This window comes from Carcharodon carcharias, chromosome 1 (genome assembly GCF_017639515.1).
Source record: "Carcharodon carcharias isolate sCarCar2 chromosome 1, sCarCar2.pri, whole genome shotgun sequence".
NCBI classification, from domain to species: Eukaryota; Metazoa; Chordata; class Chondrichthyes; order Lamniformes; family Lamnidae; genus Carcharodon; species Carcharodon carcharias.
This window is the reverse complement of record NC_054467.1, coordinates 193214821-193236998: the sequence shown is the minus strand read 5'-3', so window position 1 is coordinate 193236998 and position 22178 is coordinate 193214821.

Sequence of the window (22178 nt, the reverse complement as noted above, 5' to 3'; positions counted from 1 at the left end):
CCAGCTGTTCTTAGGTTTCGTCGTATGGAAACAAAGTCATAAAGTGCAGTTCAAACAATAGCATTTTGAATTAAACGCGGAGCCATAAATTATTTCGAATTAAGATTGGAAATAAACAGGAAGAAACTGTACACTGCCGTAGCCAGAAAAGGTTAGATGTCAATTTATGTCCCGGCTAGTTCTTAAATGACCTCAAAACGCAGTGAAGATCACAGCATTTCAAAAAGTGGAATTGTCCTGGAATTAGATCAAACACATCTCAGTAATGCCTCAGTGATGACGTCACAAAGGACAGTACTAGATTAATCACAAGCACCAAAATAACCTCGAAAAACTAAAGACCAATTTAAGAACAATTTTTAAAAGATAAAATGTTTTAGATTGTTAAAAATACAGCAATTCAAACCAATAATGGCATAAGAAGTGGGAGCAGCAGAAAGCCATTTGACCTTTTGAACCTGCTCAGCCATTCAACAAGATCTTTTACCTCAACTCCACTTTCTTGCACTATCCCCATTTCCCTTACTTACCAAAATCTATTGATCTTCTTCTCAACAACTGACAGCCATGATTCTCTGGGATAGAGAATTCACAACTCTATGAGTGAAAAAAATCTCTGTATTTTAGTCCTTAAATGGTTAACCCCTTATTCTGTGACTGCAACCCTGAGTTCCAGATTCTCCAGCCAAGTGAAGTATTTTCTCAGCACCTACCCTGTCAAGCCTTTAAGAATGTTATAAGTTTCAATAAGATCACCTCTAATTCATCTAAACTCCAGGGAATACAGGCCTAATCTAATCAATCTCTCCTCATAGAATAATCCTCTCATCCTGGGAAGCAGTGTAGTGAAGCTCTGTTGCATTGCCTTGAGGGCAATGTCCATTCTCAGCTAAAGATACCAAAATTACACACACTACTCCAGGCATGGCCTCACCTCTGGTCTGCAAAAGAGTATTAAGACTTTTTTACTCTTGTATTCAATCCCTTTGTAACAAAAGCTAACATACTATTTGCCTTCCTCATCGCTTGCTGGGCCTGCATGTTAACTTTCTGCAATTCACATACAAGGACACCCAGATCCCTCTAAGTGCAAACATTTCCCAGTCTCACCATTCAAAAGATGATTTTTAAAAGAAAAAAAATTCTACCAAAGTGATAACTTCATATTCTGCCACATTGGATTCCATTTGCCATATTCTTGCCCACATGACCATCTATATCCCTCCGATGCATCCTCTTCACTACTTACTTTCCCAGTTAACTTTGTATCATCAACAAGCTTGGATACATTACACTCAGTCCCCTCATCGACATCATTACTATAGATTGTAAATAGCTGAGATCCAAGAATGATCCTTGAGATAACTTCCGTTTAGTAGCAACATTGCAACCAAAAAAATCCTTTTATTCCTCCTCTCTGTTTTCTGTCCATTAACCAATCTTCAATCCACATTAATATATTAACCTCAATACCATAATTTTAATTTTGTGTAATAATCTCTCCCAATTTTGACACAACTTTCTAGATGTTAATGAGAAGGACTTTACAGTTGGGTGTATCTTTCATGTGTTAGGGGTGTAGGCCGATGCTGGGCGGTCCATGTGGTTTTTTTGTTTCAGTTTTCTGTGGTAGTTTTTTTGAACTGAGTGGTTTGCTAGTGGGAACGTCAAGGAACAGTCACATTGATCTGGGTCTGGAATCACATGACCAAGTGAGGTCAGCGGATTTCCTTCTCTGGAGGACATTAGTGAACAAGATATGTTTTTATGACAATCCAGTAGTTTCATAGACCCTTTGGATTGCCACTCCACTTTACCCCAACTCAACACTGCTCCACATTTCTTGCTGGGTTTTCCAAGCCCTGCTTTACTAGAAATGTGGAGTGCAGTGTCCTTCGGAGAGCTCCATCACAGCATAGTAGGGTCTTGGGCAAGTCAGGGCACACCCCCTTTTTTATGGCACTAGCTGTTGTATGGTAACTTTAAACATTCAGTGTGAATATTTGTTAATGGTTGAATGGATGGGTGAGTGGACAAATCAGTCAATGAGTTGAGTGGTAGATGGGTAAGTGAGTGAGGTAAATGGCTAAGTGGGCAGGGTGGATGAGGTGGTATATGGGTGAGGTAACTGCTGGGTGAGGTGGCTGGTGGGTGAGGTGGCAGGTGGGTGAGTTGACAGATGGATGAGATGGTGGTCAGGCCTGAGGGTAGTCGAGTGGTCAGCGGAGTAGGCGGGAGGTCAGGGGGTAGTCAAGTGGTTGGTGGTTGGGCCAGTGGTTGGGGTTGGTTGGGAGTCAGGGAAGTAGTTGGGGGATCGGGGGGGAGTCAGGGGATCAGGGTGGTGTAGTGGGTAGGTCAGGGGATAGTCCAGGGATCAGTGTGAGTGATTGGGGTGTCAGTTTTGGGGTTACCCAGGAGTTAGACTAGGAGCAGAATTTTCTGCCTGTCGGGTGGGCAGGCCCGACCCAATTGCCAGCAATCAGGGCCGCACTGCCATTTTACATAGGCGGGCCAATTAAGGCCCACCCAGTGTGACATCTGCGGGGGAGCACTATGCGCTCTCTGTGCGGGTGGAGGGGAATCCCTGAAATCGAGAGTGCACTCTTTCATACATGAGCACGAAAGAGTGCACATCTCCCTGAGGCTAGGTGCAGCCTCAGGGAGATCACCTGGACTTTTAAAATATTAAAAATAGAAGAAAAAGAATTCCCTTACATGTCCCCTCATGTGACAATGTCACATGAGTTGGGACATGTTCATCATTTGCAGAACAACTTTATTACAATTTTTAAAACTCTACATGAAACCTCATGAGGTTTCATGTCTTTTCTATTTGCCGCCAGGGCACCTGACCGACCCACCGACCTTAAGGTTGGACGGGCAGGTCATTTAATTGGTTAATTGATCCTGTCAATGGCCTCAAGTGGCCATTGACAGGTCGATGGGCCCGCATCTGATTTTGCTGCACCCCCGCCTTCCTGAAAATTTAAAGGGGGCGGGGTGACATCAGGGGTTCCACCCGACATCATCCCACATCATTTTACGCATCAGTGAGTGGGCCCCGCTCCCAGCTCACCAAAGGCAAAATTCTGCCCTAGGTTTTTTTTTGTCAATCATTTCCTGGGTAACTATTCAGCTAAGTACATTAGAACTCAAGAGTCAGAGACATTCACAAAGGATCCCAGGAAGCAGAGGAAATTTTCCATCAGATGTTCAAACTTCCCAGGTAACTCTCACACAGGTCAGCATATCAGGAGGTCCACAGTGTCCCAATGTGCATCTCTGGTCTCCAATGAGCTGTAGACTGGAAGATTTTGGCCATATCATCATAACTAATTTTTTTTTTAAATCATTAAACCAAAGTGAGCAATGCTGGTTAGGACAGCATTTATTGCCCATCCCTAATTGCCCTTGAGAAGGTGGTGGTGAGCTGCCTACTTGAACTGCTGCAGTCCATGTAGAGTAGGTACACCCACAGTGCTATTAGGGAGGGAGTTCCAGGATTTTGACCCAGCGACAGTAAAGGAATATTTCCAAGTCAAGATGGTGAGTAGCTTGGAGGGGAACTTCCAGGCTGTGGTGTTCCCATGTGTCTGCTGCCCTTGTCCTTCTAGATGGTACTGGTTGTGGCTTTGGAATGTGTTGTTTAAGGAGGCTTTAAGAAGGCTTGGTGCATTCCTGCAGTGCATGTTGTAGATGGTACACATTACCAGCACTGTGCATCATTGGTGGAGGGAGTGAATGCTTGTGGATGGGGTGCCAATCAAGCAGGCTGCATTGTCCTTCTTGAGTGTTGTTGGAGCTGCACTCATCCAGGCAAATGGGGAGTATTCCATCACACTCCTTGCTTGTAGATGGTGGACAGGCTTTGGGGAGTCAGAAGGTGAGTTATTCACTGCAAGATTCCTAGCCTCTGCCCTGCTCTTGTAGCTGCTGTATTTATATGGCTAGCCCAGTTCAGTTTCTGGTTAATGGTAATGCCCAGGATGGTGATAGTGGGAGATTTTGTGATAGTAATGCCATTGAAAGTCAAGGAGTGATGGTTAGATTTTCTCTTGTTGGAGGTGGTCATTGCCTGGCATTGTATGGCGTGAATGTTACTTGCCATTTGTCAACCCAAGCCTGGATATTGTCCAGGTCTTCCTGCATTTGGACATGGACTGCTTCAGTACCTGAGGATTCGGAATAGTGTTGAACATCTATCAGTGAACAAGTGCCGCATGATAGCACTGTTGATGACATCTTTCATCACTTTACTGATGATCGAGAGTAGACTGACGGGGCCCTGATTGACCAGGTTGGATTTGTCTTGCTTTTCGAGTACAGGACATACCTGGGCAATTTTGCACATTACCAGGTAGATGCCAGTGTTGTAGCCATACTGAAACAGCTTGGCTAGGAGCGTGGCAAGTTCTGGAGCTCAAGCTTTCACTATTATTGCCAGAATATTGTCAGGGCCCACACCCTTTGCAGTATCCAGTGCCCTCAGTCATTTCTTGATATCATGTGGAGTGAATCGATTTGGCTGAAGACTGCTATCTCTGATGTCAGGAGGAGGCTGAGATGGATCATCCACTCGGCATTTCTGGCTGAACATTGTTGCGAATGCTTCAACCTTATCCTTTGTGCAGATGTACTGAGCTCCTCCATCATTGAGGATGGGGATATTTGTGAAGCCTCCTCCTCCTACAGCCAGTTGTTTAAGTGTCCACCACCATTTACAGTTGGTGACTGCAGATCTTAGATCTGATCCATTGATTGTGGAATCACTCAGCTTTGTCTATCGCTTGCGGCCGATGCTGTTTGACACACAAGTTGTCCTGTGTTGTAGCTTCACCAGGTTGTCATCTCATAATTTTATCCATCTGCTGTGTCGGGATTCAAACCCTTCTCCCAGACCGTTACCCTGGGTCTCTGGATTACTCGTCCAGTGACAACACCACTATGCCACCGCCTCCCCCTCCCATTTATGTTTTATGATCGAGATTGAATTTAATTCCTTCAACTTAAATTCTTCAGAATCTACAGTGAGATCTGAATTCGTATATCCTGAATATTAATCTATGGATTACAGCCAACTAAGGTAATCACTTTGCTACCTTTCTACTGATGTACCGTGAAATGTAACATTTTGGCACTGTGATGTTGAATTAACCAAGTAAATGTTTGGTTCATATTTTCAACATCACAATCGAGAAGTCTAATTAACTTTGTATGAAATATATTTTATGAAATATCAACTGATACTGTTTGCACAGAAAGGCTAAACAAACGAATAAGGAGATAATTTGCTATGTGGTTTTAGTACGATCACACTACTTCGCATATAGTTGCTATCTAAGTGATAATTCTATTTAGGCAATGTTTGTGTGCATTCATGTACTCCCCAGCAAGCTTAACAAAGCAGTAAATTGTTTTTTTTTTAACTCATGGAATAAAATATCAATTTTATCTCTTGGATATCACTGGCAATCTTGTTTGAATGGTTCATAGCTACAAATATCATTGGTCCAACTTAGACATCAGTCTTCCTTTGGTGTTCCAATGTGAACCTAACAACATATTAATCTGGTCACTCCAAGAACAGGATAAATTATAGTCTCTTGATTGTTCTCAAAACTCACCTCTGGATGTTTTTAACCCATTCAGATCTCTTTTATGGACTAGACCTGCATCTAGACTAAAAGCTTAGAAGACCAGGGCAGATAAGAAATTTAGTACATGCTTTTAAAAGTAGATAAAGCATGTAAACAGTGCTCCACCATTGGTGCACTGCAACTGCAGTGGCTGACTACAGAATGCACTGCAACAACACAACAAGACTTCTTAAACAGCATTTCCAAACCAGCAACCTCCATCACCTAGAATGAGAAGGACAGCAGGTGCATAAGAACAATATCATCAAGTCATGCACCAACTAACTTGGACATACCTCACCACTGGCTAAAATACTGGAGCTCCTTGCATAACGGTATTGTGGGAATGCTTTCACCACACAGACTGCAGCAGTTCAATAAGATTCACCATTACTTTCTTAAGGACTGTTAGGAATGAGCAATAAATGTTGGCTTTGCCAGGGATGCCCATGTCACATAAATGACTCAAAAAATGCAATGAATAAAAATGTAAAATATTCACAGTGAGCATGAAAAGAGAATGAAGCAGTAAAGTAAAACAAAAGAAAATTCAAATTGTTTAAAATTGTTAAAATATCCAATTTATATCATAATTATTAGTAGAGTAACACCAACACTCTTAACATCTCCTCACTATTATATTGGAATCTGTAAGCCAAAAACAACGAAATAGCCAATGTAAGGAAAAAGTTAAATCCTTTGTAGTACCCTTAACTGTTAAATGAATTTTAGTTTGCAATATTCAGTTAGTAAATGGGATTCCAGACAGTGTTTCAGCTGATGAGGAGAGATCACAAACTAACCGTCACCTTGAAAAGGCATCCCTGCCATTAATCTGTAAATGAGGGAGTGTGATAAGGTGTAGGGGAAGCTTTCTTCTTATAACTGAAATTCATTAAGCAGATAATCCTTTGATAGCATGTATATTCACATGTAGCCAAACTGAAAGAAAGGAATAAAAAGAATAGATACTTCAAGGCTTGGCCACACAGTCCCCTCAAGAGCTGAACATGTGAACAGTAAATTTTCATCATCTTAAATATGGCATTGAGCATATGTAATTATATGTATTATGCAATTATTATTAGTAATGATTATCATCATATATGTGCAATTATTGGTAATGGTATTTATTGTATGCTTAATTCATATGTAAGCTAATAATTACCTTTGAACCCTATTATCTTCTGGAAGAACTTATAAACTTCTATGTGAGAGCATCCATTTCCCAACAGTAAGCCAGAGTCTTTCTGTAGCTGTCAACAATCTGAAGGTGAAACCAATTATATAATGGGAATATGAAACAAAATCAATTTCTGACGTGCCACATATTCAAAATAGATGTGTGGTGCAATCAAATGGAGTTATAATTCATACATAGATCAGCATTTAATTTCCAATATTGTAGTAAAATTAAAACAAAGGAAGTTATCTTTTTGACCAGTTTTGAATGTTTCAATTAAAACGTATGCATGCAGCATTCTGTTCTGTGTGGAGGTGCATGCCTTCATCACACATTGGTGCACACAATAATATATTCTTCTTCCTTATATTGTATAATACTTAAATATTTTTCTTAATTAATTCTCCATGCATAGATCAAATTTTTAGACATAGGAAAATTTAATAAAATATATAGTAGCAACTGGCACAAAGCATCATCGTTAATCTCATTGATGCAACATGTGGGACAGAACATTTCAGAAAGTGTTGCATTTACCAGGAGGACAGTGAACACATAGAGTTTGCATAAAAAGTAGATTTTAAAATGGCCAAAGTAGGAAAACAAAACTTCGGAGAAATAAGTGAGATAAATAAATGTCTTTAATTTCAACTGGAGAAATATTATAAAATAAAAATGAAGTATTAGGAGAGTAAAAAATTATATATGATCAGTTGTAGTTAGCTTTATAACTTAAAATGACTAAATTCTCTACATGGAAAAACAATCTGAGCACTGTAGCAATTTTGTGTAAAAAATAAACATAATATGGGAAGATAAAAAGTGATCATAAAATAGCAGTGACATGATACTAAGTCTACTCCACACTACAAGTGCAATACTAAAGGTACTCTTATAAGCATGCATGACTACTTAACTACATTTTGACTTTATTTTTGTTTAGCTTTTATAAATAATTATATGCCAAACTTTGGGAGGGCCCAACAATTACAGGGTGGTCCTCAGATCTGTACTCTAGAAAGATAAAGGAATCTTAGCTTCTGGGGAGTGGAACGTTGTTACAGAAAGGCTTTATGATGATTCAATGGAGCTGTGGATGGCTACATCTTACAAGACAATTGCTGACTTTGCCTCAGTGTGATGGCATACCGACTAGAGATTCCTTCTGCTCAACGTGTGCAATGCATCTTCAAAATAGGGGTCTTAGCATGGCATTGTGCTTTTGGATATTTTCAGACTATCCATTGTCTGATGATGCAGCCACATATCCTCTTTGTCAAGGCTCTGGCATATTATAAGTTTGCTAAAGATCCAATGTTTACCTGCTTCAGTTGACACATTTTCTCACCTGCTACCTCAGATCTTACAAATTTGAGGTAAGTTGAGAGACCATGTAGAGAATCTGGAAAAAATAACTGGGTTTCTCTGACTCAGTAGTCTGGTGGGAATAAAAAAACAATTGTTTCTTGCCAGGGTTAATAACTATTCAGTAAATTTAGATGACCCTTAATTACCAATGGATTCATTGCTTCCCTGCTGCCAACAAGATTATCATCCTCAGGAAAGAAGGGTTTCATGCACTTTGGGGCATGATAACAAAAGCTTTAAAAGTGACAAAAATCTGCTGCACATGCCATGCAGGCAAACTATGGCATGCAGTGGAATAGTTAAGCAGATCTTTAATGCATGCAGTAGTCTTCACAAACCGCCAGTCTTTTTTTTATGTTGATCTAAAGAATAAGTACCATGCACTCCAACTGCTGCACTGTTGCTGTATTGTAGGTTTGCTCAGCAGACAAAAAGGTATTTTGGAAATGTAAAAATGAGATTTCTCTCACTGTCCAACTTGAATAGCATGATTGTGTGTTTCTCCAGTAACGTTTGACTGAAATAAACCATTCAGAATCTGTGAGATGTGGCCATCATTGCCCCCTTCTTAGTCACACTTTGTATTTATCATGTTTCTACTGCCAGTAGCATATGAAGTTACAATTAGCCTGCACGGAGATGCTGGCACAGTGATAATGTCACTGGACTACCAATCCAGAGGCCCAGGTTAATGGCCTGGGGAACACTGGCTAAAATTCTGCCATTGCAGCTGGTGGAATTTAAATTCAAATATGAAAAAAAAAACATCTGGAATGTAAAGCTAGCCTCAGTAATGGTGGCCATGAAACTATCATTGATTGTTGTAAAAACCCTTTCCTGGTTTAGCTTATATATGACTCCAGATCCAGGCCCACAACAATGTGGTTGACTTTAACTGCCCTCTGAAATGACCTAGCAAGCCATTCAATTCAAGAGCAATTAGGGACGAGCAACGCCACATGCCATGAAAAAAATCTATGAAAATAGTATTGGTAAGTTACATAAGTTATATATTAACAATAACGTACTAAGAATTGTATTGTTTGCATGTCATATACAGGTAGATAATGAAGAGAATTGACACAATTACACAGCCTTGCTTGATGCTCAGTCTCCAATCCATTGCAAAGGATGGTTGCTGTCATACAGTCCTGCAGGACTCACAGGATAGTAAAAAAAAAAATTGCTGGCCATCCAAGTCTCTGGAGGATTTTCCAAAAGACTTCATGGTTGCTAGAGTCAAAGGTCTTCAACAGATCAGTAAAGGCCATTAGAGCTCTTTGCATTGTCCCAGACACTTTTCCTTGTATTTGTTGAGCAACAGAGATCATATCCGTGGTCCCCTTTCCTGAAGAGTGGAACAATGATGGCACAAAGACCACACAGCCACCTGAGACTGTTTGAAGGAGCACTACTAGAACTTTCTCAACGGACAGTCAACAGTATTGGATAAAACCCTCAAAACAATCCCTCAACAGTTTGAGAGATCAAACTTGGGCATGCTGCCTACATTTACTGAAGTACAAAACGCTATCCAACAGATGAAGAACAGCAAGGCATGTGATATGGGCAACATTCCTGCAGAGGTGAAACTTTTAGACAATTTTACAAAAACCTGGAAAGAAGTGGTACTGCCTCCTGACTTCCACAATGATTACTATCCTATGTGATTAGCTCAGAAGTAACATCAGCATTTTTCTCATGGTTGAATACACTTCTGTGAAGCATTTTGGAGCATCTTTTTTACATTAAAGATGATATAAACTCAAGTTATTGATGTAGGAGAATTCCATAACATCTTGATGTTATAAAATAATGGTAAAATAATACAAGAAAATTAAACAAGAGCAACCCTTTTAAAACATCTGAGTAAAATGTAACTTTCCCAGTGGCTAAGAGTGTAAGCACTTTCTATGGTACTGAGCCATACAGGCCAGGAAATATCCTGGTTTGTATTGACCTATCTCATCTCAAGCAAGGTGGCAGGAGGAGGCTGAATGGTGTCTGAATGGAGAACCATCAGACAAGGTTCTCATTTCCAATTGATATCCAATGAGGCTTGCCAGAAGTGCATGTTTAAATGCCTGGTGCAGAAGGATTGGACTTGCTGAGATTCTCCCATGAATAAACAATGCTAACCATCTAGGTTCACAAAGGAAGAATGGCTATTTGAGTAAGATTACAAAACTTCTGCTGTCTTCTATGGCACTGTTTTTCAACATGGATCAGCACTATCAGGAGACGAGAGAAGAGAGCTTAGGAAAACATTAAAAAAATGAAAGATATAGAATAAGGACTGTGGATCTGGAATGTATTTGTTGTAGCTCAAAATAAGTTATGAATTATCAGACTCTCCCTAAGCTCTATGTTCCGCTATAGAACCATAGAAATGCGTAGACACAAGGAGGTTAATTGACCCATTATATTTATGTTGTAGCTTTGCCAGGATAATGCAAAACTAACCGTGCTGCCCTGGTCTGTCCCCATAGCAACATATCTTCCACTGCTTTAAATATTTATCCAAGGGCAGAAATTTCCCTCCATCGGCAGGGGGGGGCGGGGGAGGGTGGGAGTGGGGGTTGAGGGGAGGGGCGTGAACCTGATCGGCACCCTCGAACAGGGCTGCGCTGCCATTTTATGTGGGTGAGCTGAGCACTCCCTGGTGTGGGTGGGGGAAATCGCTAAGTCAGGGCCTGCGCTCTTTCGTGTGCATGCATGCACACGAAAGAATGCAGAAATCTTCCTGAGATTAGTTTAAGTTTCAAAAATATGAGCTGGGACATATCAATGAACATTAATGGAAAAATTTATAAACCCTTCATGAAACCTCATCCTGCCCATGGATGAGGTTCCATGAAAAATGCGAAGGCCGCCTGGGCTCTTTGCCTGCCTGCCAAACTTAAGGTTGGACAGGCAGCTTAGTTTATTACTTTAATAGGCCTTTGACAGTTCGGCGGGCGCGCAGCCGAGTCAGTTGCGCCCACTGAACTGAAAACCTAAATGACGCGTGGTGACGACGGGATACCCACCGACATCACCGCGCGTCATTTTACATGTTGGCGAGTGGGCCCCACCCCGCTCGCTGACCTGAAAATTCTTCCTCAAGATTCCCTTCAAACATGGGTCCAAAGCACCAACAATTCTCTGTATAAAGAAAGTTCTCATAACCTCTCCCATCTCATTATCTTAATGATAATTTTAGATTGATGACCACTTGCTGCTGACTCCCTAACCAGGAGAAATCGTCATTCCCTATTTACCCCATGAAAACCCTTCATAATTTGAAAGAAACAATCTCTATTATAAGCTGATAACTCAACTTTTTTCTTAACTAAAGTTTACCACCCCTAGCATTATCATGGTGCACCTAGACTATATGCAGGAATCCTTGTTGTTTGCCACCTGCCTATCCCCAGGCAAATGAAGACTTTTCGTCCCATGCTTTATTGAGACCTGCATGAAATTACTGGTGGAGGACTCTGTAATGGTGAACTTGTTGAAGGTCATGGAGCGATGAATCAACTTTCTTTTGTTGGACCTGAATGAACTGCTAAGCTTTTCCAGCATTTTCAGTTTTCCAGCATCCACAGACAGTGCAGCAAAGTGTTACCTATGCGACCTATGAGGTATTCTTCAATGTCTGACCATGCAAGTAGTGGCCCAAGGTGCTGTCCCAGGAGGATCAACATAAGTCAATGTTTTATATTTGTTGGAGAGTTGGAGATGGCCATTACTTGGCTCTTAGGTGGTCTGGCTCTCAATTGTCAGTCCAAACCTGAATATTGTTCAAGCCCTGGCAAGTGCTATTTCATTATTGAAGGAACTGTGAATGGAAGTGAACACTGTGCACTGGTCAAACAGCTCTTCTCTTTAGGTTATGATAGAGTGGAGGTCATTTATGAAGCAGCTGGGGATGTTGTGACATGATGAATTCTGTAATGATGTGCTGGGACTACAATGATTAGCTTACCATACCTAGCTTTCTTTGTTTTAAGTATGACTGCAAACAGTGGAAGATTTTCCAGTTAATCACTATTCGACTCAATTTTGAAAGGCTTGTTGGTTCCAGGGTAAGTTAAACTCTGTCTTGGGATGTTGAGGGAAGCTACACTTACTTTCCCCCTAGCATTCATCTCTTGAATCTATATCTGCATTAAAGATGCAATGATATTTGGAGCTGAGTTGTTCTAGTTGAACCTAAACTGAGAATTAGTCAGCATGTTAACAAGATGCATGAAGTGATAGCGCAAGTGGAAATAAATGGGTATGATATGATAACCATTACGGAGACATGATTTTAAAAAAATTGTTCACAGGATGTGGGCATCACTCGCTAGGCTATCATTTAGTGCTCACTCCTAATTACCCTTGAGAAGGTGGTGGTGAGTTGCAGTCCATGGTACATCCACTGTGATGTCAGGAAGAGAGTACCAGGATTTTGATCCAGTCACAGTGAAGGAGCAGCGATATAGTTCCAAGTCAGAATGGTGCGTGGCTTGGAGGGGAACTAGCGGGTTGTGGTATTTTCAAACATCTGCTGCTCTTGTCCTTCTAGGTAGAGGTTATGGGTTTGGAAGGTGCTGTCGAAGGAGCGTTAGTGAGTTGCTGCAGTGCATCCTGAAAATGATAAACACTGCTACCACTGTGTGGTGGTGGTGGAAGGACTGAAAGCTGAAGGTGCCAATGGAGTGCCAATGGGGTGCTTTCTCCAGGATGGTCACAAACTGCTTCAGTGTTGTTGGATCTGCACTCATCCAAACAAGGGAGAGTATTCCTTCTCTGAAACTGCCTCAGTATCTGAAGAGTTGCGAATGTTGCTGAACATTGTTTAATCATCAACAAACGTCCCCACTTCTGACTTTATGATGGGTGGAAGATCATTGATGATACAGTTGAAGATGGTTGGGCCTAGGACACTACCCTGAGGAACTCCAGCAGAAATATCTTGGGATGGAGAAGATTGACCTCCAACAGCTACAACCATCTTCCTATGCGCTAGGTATGACTCCAACCAGTGGAGAGCTTTCCCCCTGATTTTCATTGGCTCCAGTTTTGCTATGGCTTATTGATGCCACACTCACTCAAATGCTACCTTGATGTCAAGTGCAGTCACTTTCACCTCACCTCTTGAGTTCAGCTCTTTTGTCCATGTTTGGAACAAGGCTGTAGAGGTCAGGAGCTGAGTGGCCCTGACGGAACCTGAACTGAGCAACAGTGAGCAGGTTATTACTGTTGATAACCCCTTCCATCATTTTGCTGATGATCGTAAATAGACTGATGGGGTGTTAATTGGCTGGGTTAGATTTCCTCTTTAAGGACAGGACATACCTGGGCAATTTTCCACATTTCCAGGTAAATGCCAGTGTTATAGCCTTCTTAGAACAGTTTGACTCAGGGCATAGCTCATTCCAGAGCATGTCTTCAGTACTATTGCAAGAATGTCATCAGGGCCCATACAAACATACGGACATACGTACTAGAAGCAGGAGTACGTCAGCTGGCCCTTCAAGCTTACTCCACCATCTAGTAAGATCATGGCTGATCTGATTGTAATCTTCAGCCTACCCTTTGTGACATTTCGCCCCTTCTCAATCAAGAGTCTATGTAGCTCTGCCTTAAAAATATTCAAAGACCCTGCTTCCATTCCTTTTCAGGAAAAGGGTTCAAGAGACTCACAACCCTCTGAGAGACAAAAATTCTCCTCATCTCTGTCTTAATTGAACAACCTTTATTTTTAAATCATGACCCCTAGTTCTAGATTCTCCCACAAGAGGAAACATCCTCTCCACATACACAATGTCAAGGCCCCTCAGGACCTTAAATGTTTCAATCAATTCACCTCTTACTCTTCTAAACGCCAATGGATACAAGCCTAAGCTGTCCAACCTTTCCTCATGAGACAACCCCCCCCCGCCCCCCCACCCCCGTTCCTGGTATTAGTCTAGTAAACTTTCTCCAAATCGAGGGAAATTTTAAAGAACTGTCATTACCAATAATTTTAAGTGTTATGTTTGAGATACGACTCTAAACTCAGGAATCAGACCACTAGTTCTTGAGGTTTTACTTTAAACTAAATGAAACATTTTATTAATTTACACAGGTTAAAATATATATACACATGGCTACAAATTACTACTATCATAACTTTTAACAAATTCCCAAAGTAATCTCTATTTAGGCAACAGCAACCCATAGACTTAACCAAACACCAGGCAAAGCAGTTTCACCATACAATTTCAAAATGAGGTTCTTTTCACCATTGGAGGCTTGCAACTGCCTTTTGATCTTACATTGCCTCTGCCTGCACACCCAGAAACTACTAAAGTTATACCTACTAGCCCCATTAAATGTTAATTTTCATTGTATCAACAACCTCTTTGAATTTCATCTTTTAACAATGAAATCCATTACATAATACCAATTTTATTAGTAATATAAACATATGGCTTGGTAGCTGCTAGAAAGGTGTCACACCATTTCTTGAATACTCTATTCAAAAAATGCAAATGCACGCTATCTCTCTTACATATCAAAACTAATACATATGAAAGTTCCCAGAGTAGCTGGCTTCAATCCAATTAAGACTAACCTCTACTTTAAAATAAAAATATTCTCTAAAATATTATATACATTAATAGCTTCATGACAGATATCATCAGTGCCCAGTACAACTGAAAGAAAAGCTCCCTACTTTTGTATTCAATCCCCCTCATAATAAATGATAACATCGCATTAGCTTTCCTAATTACTTGCTGTACCTGTACAGTAGCCTTTTTTGTGATTCATGTGCTAGGACACCCAGATCCCTCTGAATCTCAAAGCTCTGCAATCTCACACCATTTAGATAATATGCTTACTTTTTTATATTATGATATGGCAGGTGATATTTGCTGGGCTGACCAAATCCCAAAGGGAAATTTGACCAATCTATCACAACAATTTGCAACTTGTATTATTACTATGAGAAGGTATGTGTTCTGAAGTCAGAAGTAAAGATTCCACTACCACTTTTGGAGATTTGTTTTAAAAAGTAGTGGTAGCAGAGTCAAGATTACAGTTACACAGTTAAGTTTAGTCTTATAACATTTCCCAAAAGATTTGTACTTGGCTAGACTCACAAAAAAAAAACCCTTTTTCCAGGCATCCATCCCTACAGAGTCTTAATCTATAAAACACCCAGTAACATTACCACAAGGCATCCACTGTTGATATAAGGGAGGTTATTCACAAGCTTCTCTCTTCCTCTCATGCGACAATGAAAATCCAAGGCTTGTAACAAAACCTTGTTTTCTGGAACAACCAGACACTTCTCCGTGGTGGCTAGAGGTAGCTTCCTTCGCAGACCTTTCTTCAAGATCACATGGCCACACACACACCTCATACAACTTTCAATCTTTCCTTAAATACATTTCTTCCCCTTTCATCTTTACCCATTGTTCTTAACTCTCTTTTGAAAGTTACCTTTTCCATAATCCAAAAATATTTCGTGTTGTCTTTATGCCACCACTTTCAGGAAAAATAAACTTAATACCTTTGCTTTATTTATTTATGATCTTTGCCAGTTGTAAAACTTCCTTTGATTTCTCTTTAAAATTTAACAGCTAAAAATTCAACTCCTCACTTGTCCCCTAATACAAATTCCTATTCAAGTTATATTTTATGGTCCCATCTTAACCTGTCCATTACCACTTCAAAATGCCTTTAGGACTCAGCCAGCTCAGTCAGTAATGGCACTACTGATTCACTCTTGGTGATGGACATTGAACTCGCTGTCCCAGAGTACATTCTGCCCCCTTACCACCCTCATTTTTTCCTCTAAGTGATGTTCTACATGGAAGAGTACTAATTCATCAGTTGAGAGTTGGCGGGTGGGTGATACTTGGTAAACAGCAAGAGGTTTCCTTGCCCATGTTTGACCAGAAGCCATGAGACTTAATTGGGTCCAGAGTCACTGTTGAGGAATCCCAGAGCAACTTCTATGTTCTTTACCACTATGCTGTCACCTCTGTTGAGTCTGTCCTCTTGGTGGGACAGGACGTATCCATGGATGTTGGTGTCTGCGACGTTGTCTGTAAGGTATGATTGTGTGACTATATCAAGCGGTTGCTTGACTAGTCTCTGGGATAGCTCTCCCAATTTTGGCACAAGCCCCCCAACATTAGCAAGGAGGGTCAACAGGGCTGGGTTTGCCATTGTCGGTTCTGGTGCCTGGGTCAATGCTGGGTGGTCCGTTTTCTTTCATTTTTTTTGTATGCTTTGTAGTGATGTGATGCAACTGAGTGGCTTGCTAGACCATTTCAGAGGGCAACTAAGATTCAACCACATTGCTGTGGGTCTGCAATCACATGTGGGCCAGACCCGGTAAGGATGTCTGATTTCCTTCCCTAAAGGACACTAGTGAACCAGATGGGTTTTTACAAAGATGGTTTCATGTTCACTATTTTGGAGACTAGCCTCTAATTCCAGATTGTTGTTAATTGAATTTAAATTTCACCAGCTGCTATGGTGGTTTTTAAACCCATATTCACAGAACATTAGCCTGGGCCTCTGGACTAATTGTCCAATGGCATTACCACTGTGTCACCATCTCCCCAACAAATTGACCATGGCTGGGAACTGAATTTTTCAATGTTACTTGACATTTTGGTAGGATAGAAAGAAAGGAAAAGGAGATGGGGTAGCTCTGTTAATAAAGGATATGATCAGTCCATAAGTGAGAAATGATCTTGGCTCAGAAGATCAAGATGTAGAATCAGTTTTGATACAGATAAGAAATAGCAAGGGAAAAAAGTCACTTCAGTATTTAAATGGAGAGGAAGTGCAGATTGCTATATTACAGAGGAATCATCCATGAAACAAAAAATTAGCATGCAAGTGCAGCAAGTAATTAAGAATTTAACTGGAATGTTGTATCTCTGAAGGAGCAATTCATCTAGTGCTACTCCTGTGCCTTTTCCCCTCAGTGCTGCATTTTTTTTTCATTTCAGCTATGAGGGAGATGGTGGCATGGTAGTAGTATCACTGGACTAGCAAGCCAGGGGCTCAAGCTAATAGTTTGGGAAACATGGGTTCAAATGGCAGCTGGTGGAATTTAAGTTCATTTATTAAATCTGGAATATGAAGCTAGTCTCAGCAATAGTGACTGTGAAACTATCATCAACTGTCATAAAAAAAACCCGCCTGCTTCACTACTGTCTCTCTAGGAAAGGAAATCTGTCATCCTTACCTGATCCGACGTACATGTGACTCCTGACTCTGAGCTGCCTTAAGTTCAAGAGCAATTAAGGATGGGTAACAAATGCTGGCCTTGCCTGTGATACCTACACAACTTCCCATGGAAGAACAAAATAAAATAAAGGCCTGATTCCCTGAAGAAAGCCTCATTTGATTCTGCCTCCACCAAACTCGGGCAGTGCATTCCAAACCCTAACCAATCACTGTGTGAAAAAGATTTTCCTCATGTCATCTTTGCTTCTTATGCCAATTGCCTTAAATCTGAGCTGTCTAGTTCTCCATCCTTCCATGAATGGGAATAGTTTCTCCCTATCTACTCTGTCGAGATCCCTCATGATTTTGAACGCCTATATCTCCTCTCACCCTTCTCTTCTCCAAGAAGAACAGTCGCAGCTTCTCCAATCTTTCTATGTAACTGAAGTTCCACATCCCTGGCGCCATTCTTGTGAACTTCTTCCGCACTTTTGCTAATTCCTTCACATCCTTCCTAAAATATGGTGCTCAGAACTGGGCACGATACTCCAGTTGAGGCCAAACCAGTGTTTTAGACATGTTTAATATAACTTCCCTGCTTTTGTACTCTATGCCCCTATTGATAAAGCCCTGCTGTATGCTTCTGTTCTGTCAACCTGGCCTGCCATCTTCTATAATTTATGCACATATACGCCTAGGTCCCTCTGCTTCTACACCCCCTTTAGAATTGCACCCTTTATTTTATATTGTCTCTTTGTGTTTTTCCTACCAAAATGAATTATTCACCCTTCTCTGCACTAAATTTCATCTGCCACTTGTACACCAACCTGTTAATGTCCTTTTGAAGTTCTACACTAGTTTTACATGGGTTCGAGGCCTTTGGTATATTCTGATGGGAAAGCATTAGACAGAGGCCTTTCCCCATTGAGCCTTTGTGACAGCTTCCCCAAGCTTTAGCTCATCCCTCAGCATGTAGTCCTAGACCTTGAAATCTCATGCATAAATCAGAAAGGTTTGCATTCAAATCTCATTCCATTACTTGAGCTCAAGACTTAAAATTACAATTCAGTACCTTACAAAGGAAGAATCAAAATATCAGAGATGTTAAGGAGGATAAGTTAAATCAATGCCCAGTCTGTGTATTAAAATAAGTGTTTCCCATTCCCATGAATTTATCATGTGAGATGTGATTTGTTAGGAAAACTTTGCCTTCTCGTGATCCCTCCAAAAGATTTCTCAGAATGCATGATTTTCTTTGATCTGGTGCTTGCTTGTGTAAGCTTTTGGGGATTTTTTCACCCCTTAAGGCAGGAACAGATTTGGCAGCAATGTTTTGCTGTGAATCGACTTTACTGAAACAAAGTCAGGACAAAGTTTATTACATTCTCAGATAAACAATGTCAACAAACTTGGGCAATGATATACAGTTTACTGTGGAATATACTCCCGTATCAAGATCTGAATGGCAGAGTGCACAAAATAGTTTCTCTCTCAGCTTTGGTTTTTTTGTCCTTTGAGCCTCTCTCTCCCTTGCCTCTTGTCTTGTGCTTGTCTCTGGATGGATTTTCTTTTTACCAAAAAGGAGGCAAACTTACACATCCTTTATTCTTGCTGTTATCCAATTAACCCCTCCCTCACCCCAATCATCTTCAGCCTATGTGTGAGGACACCTTGCTTGACCAACAGGAATAATTTATGTGGCTGTTGCTAAATTTACATATTTACATATGTAATGCCCTTTGAATGTCCTACAGTACCTCAATGCTCTTACATGCTGTGGTTCCTTATCTGACAGAGAAAGAAATCTACATTCCATTCTTACACAAGCAGTTTGTCACAGACAGTCTTCAATGTCATAATATAAGAAATTGGAAAATGAGTAGGCCATTCAGCCCATCGATCTTACTCTGCCATTCAATAAGACCATGGCTGATCTGACAGTGGCCTTAAATCCACTTTCCTGCCTATCCCCTGTAACTCTTCACTCCCTTATCAATCAAAAAATCTGTCTAAATCAGCCTTGAATATGTCCAATAACCCAGCCTCCATTGATCTCTGTGGAAGATAATTCCAAAACCTAATGACCCTCTGAGAGAAGAAGTTCCTCCTCATTTCTGTCTTAAATGGGATACTCCTTATTTTAAACTGTGCCCCCTAGTTATAGATTCCCCCATGAGAGGAAGCACCCTCTCAACATCTACCCTGTCAAGCCTGTTCAGAATCTTATATGTTTCAATAAGATCACCTCCTATTCTTCTAAACATTAATGATTATAGGCCCAACCTGCTCAATCTTTCCTCATTAGACATCCCTTTCATTCAAGGAATCAGTCTAGTGAAACTTCTCTAAAGTGCTTCCAATGCAAGTATGCCCCTACTTAAGTAAGGAGACCAAAACAGTACACAGATATTCCAGGTGTAGTCTATGTCCTTTTGTTGTGAGCAAGCTCTTTATAACTTGACACAAACTCTCAGAATCCCTCTACCTTGGTATCTTTTCTAGCTGTGTCTTACTCCTAAGTTTTTCCACATTACTATTCTACAAAGAAGGGTATCTAATAAAGTCAAGTATTAGTAAACTACAACACTTAAACATTAGTTCTAGATGTTAGGTTCTGAGATTCGATTTCAACAATTAGTATTTTTATTAGTAACCCAATAACCTTACAGTTGGTCAAGTGAAATGTCAATCTTCATCCCGTGATTCGCTGTTACTGGGACACATGGGTTAGGCTTCTTCCTCGAAGAAGGCAGTTGTTTCAACTACTAGTGACTGTTTTGTGGGAGGGCAGATCTTTTTTTAACACATACAGAAAAAAGAAATTGAAGAAGGGTGAGTGGATCCAAATGAATTTAAAATAGCCATAGCCCAAACCACACAAAGTGAGAGAGCGGGGAAACACTTAGACACCATTTACTGTACCACTCTAATTGGCGCAGGGGCAGTGCACTGACATGCACAGAAAGAGTGAGACTCTCTGTAGTATTCAAAACTCAGTGTCAGTAATGGCACAGAGATGCTTGGAGTGGATGCCAGCTGTATCCCAGCTGGTGGCCACATCCAGTATGCAAGAGCACCATTGTGGTAGTCAAAGAGGCTGATATGCAGGCCACCTGAGAGGGCACCAGTGTCATCCCTCATCTTCTCGACGCTCTGTCTCAGGATCTATCCATGCCACAAGGCCCTGTGACAGAGACTGCCCCTGCAATGACACAGGCGTAATACCCTGTGGAGTAACCCCACAGGCACCCTTCCGGCCATGCCAGCCTGTCAATCGTTGTGAGGCCTGGGACTACCTCAGCAGTCTTCCTCCAATACCTGGGCACCCTTTGCCCTTTTGCCTCTTCTTCATTCTTCCCCTCAACATCCTCTGAGAAAAAAAATGTGTTCCAGGTCCTCCTCTTCATCCAGTTCTAGTTTACTTTGTATTATCATGTTGTGCAGTGCACAGAAATTAACCACAATAAAACATACCTTTTTCACATCTCAGGCTGAAAGAACAACACTTGAAGCTACAAGAATCTCAGCCAGTTGCAAGTACAATGGAGCCAGCTGCCTCCACCTCAGCCACAGGGGGAGAACCACGTGGTGAATGGGTGAGGACACAAGGAACCGTATCATTAGTTGCACTTAACAGGTCACCTAAGTGGAGCTCTCTATATTTGTTTGGTCATTTATTGTTGTAATTATAATTGATTATAATGTTTATCAGATCTTTGTGTTTTTGATGTAAAAAGTGAAATAAAGGTTAAGGGTGGGGTGTTGGAGTGGATGGCCTAGGCTTAGTGCAGGTCCATGGTCTTTAATGTAGGGCAATTAGTGGCAGTGGAGATCCAAATCTCAATGTTTTTGGGTGGCAACGGGATTATTCTGATCTGAGTCCATGCTGGATAATTTCTCTCTCTGATGGAAGTTGAGTTACAGAATCACCTGTCATATGATTGAAAAGCGCTCATGTGAAGCGTTGCTGACTCAGTGTGGCCCTTCTGGCCATTCCAGCCTGTCAATCGTCGTGAGGCCTGGGACTGCCTGGGCGGTCTTCCTTCAATGTCTGGGCATCAGTTGCCCCCTTTGCCCTCTTTTTCCTCTTCTCCATCCTTCTCCCCAACATCCTCCAAGGAAAAATGGCGTTCCAGGTCCTCCTCTGCATTCAATTCTAGTTTACTTTGCATTGTCATGCTGTGCAGTGCACAGAAATTAACCACAATAAAAGATACCTTTTTCACATCTCAGGCTGAAAGAACAACACTGAAAGTTGCAGATTTAACTGTAAGAACAACATCCTTTAATCTGCCATGCTGGCTAACTCCCTGACATGTGCTACCTGACCTTCAACTCTCAGGTCATGTGAACCCATCATATGTGGTACAGAATATACCTTACAGTATCTCATTTGAATACCATATTGCATTTAATGCTCTTAGCATCCCACCCTCATTAGATCAAAATGATTTTTCTACTTGGTGTATGTAGCTTAGATTCCATCCCTTACTAAACATACAGCAATAAATGCTGCACACAAACTTAAATCACTATTTCCCTAACTCACTGAGCAAATGAATTTCTTCAATTATGAATGTCAGGTAAGTTCGGTCCAATGTAGTTTCAGTCTCTTGTTCAGTATTCCACTTTCTGGAGCAATTATTTCTTTCAATATTTATCCATGGCATCTCTTGTAATAATCAATGCTCCTCAATGTAATGTGTGTAATTCAATGCTCCTCAATGGTCCGATCCAATTGCTTTTGCATGTGCTTGCAGGCATCACAAACAGCAATTTTGAAA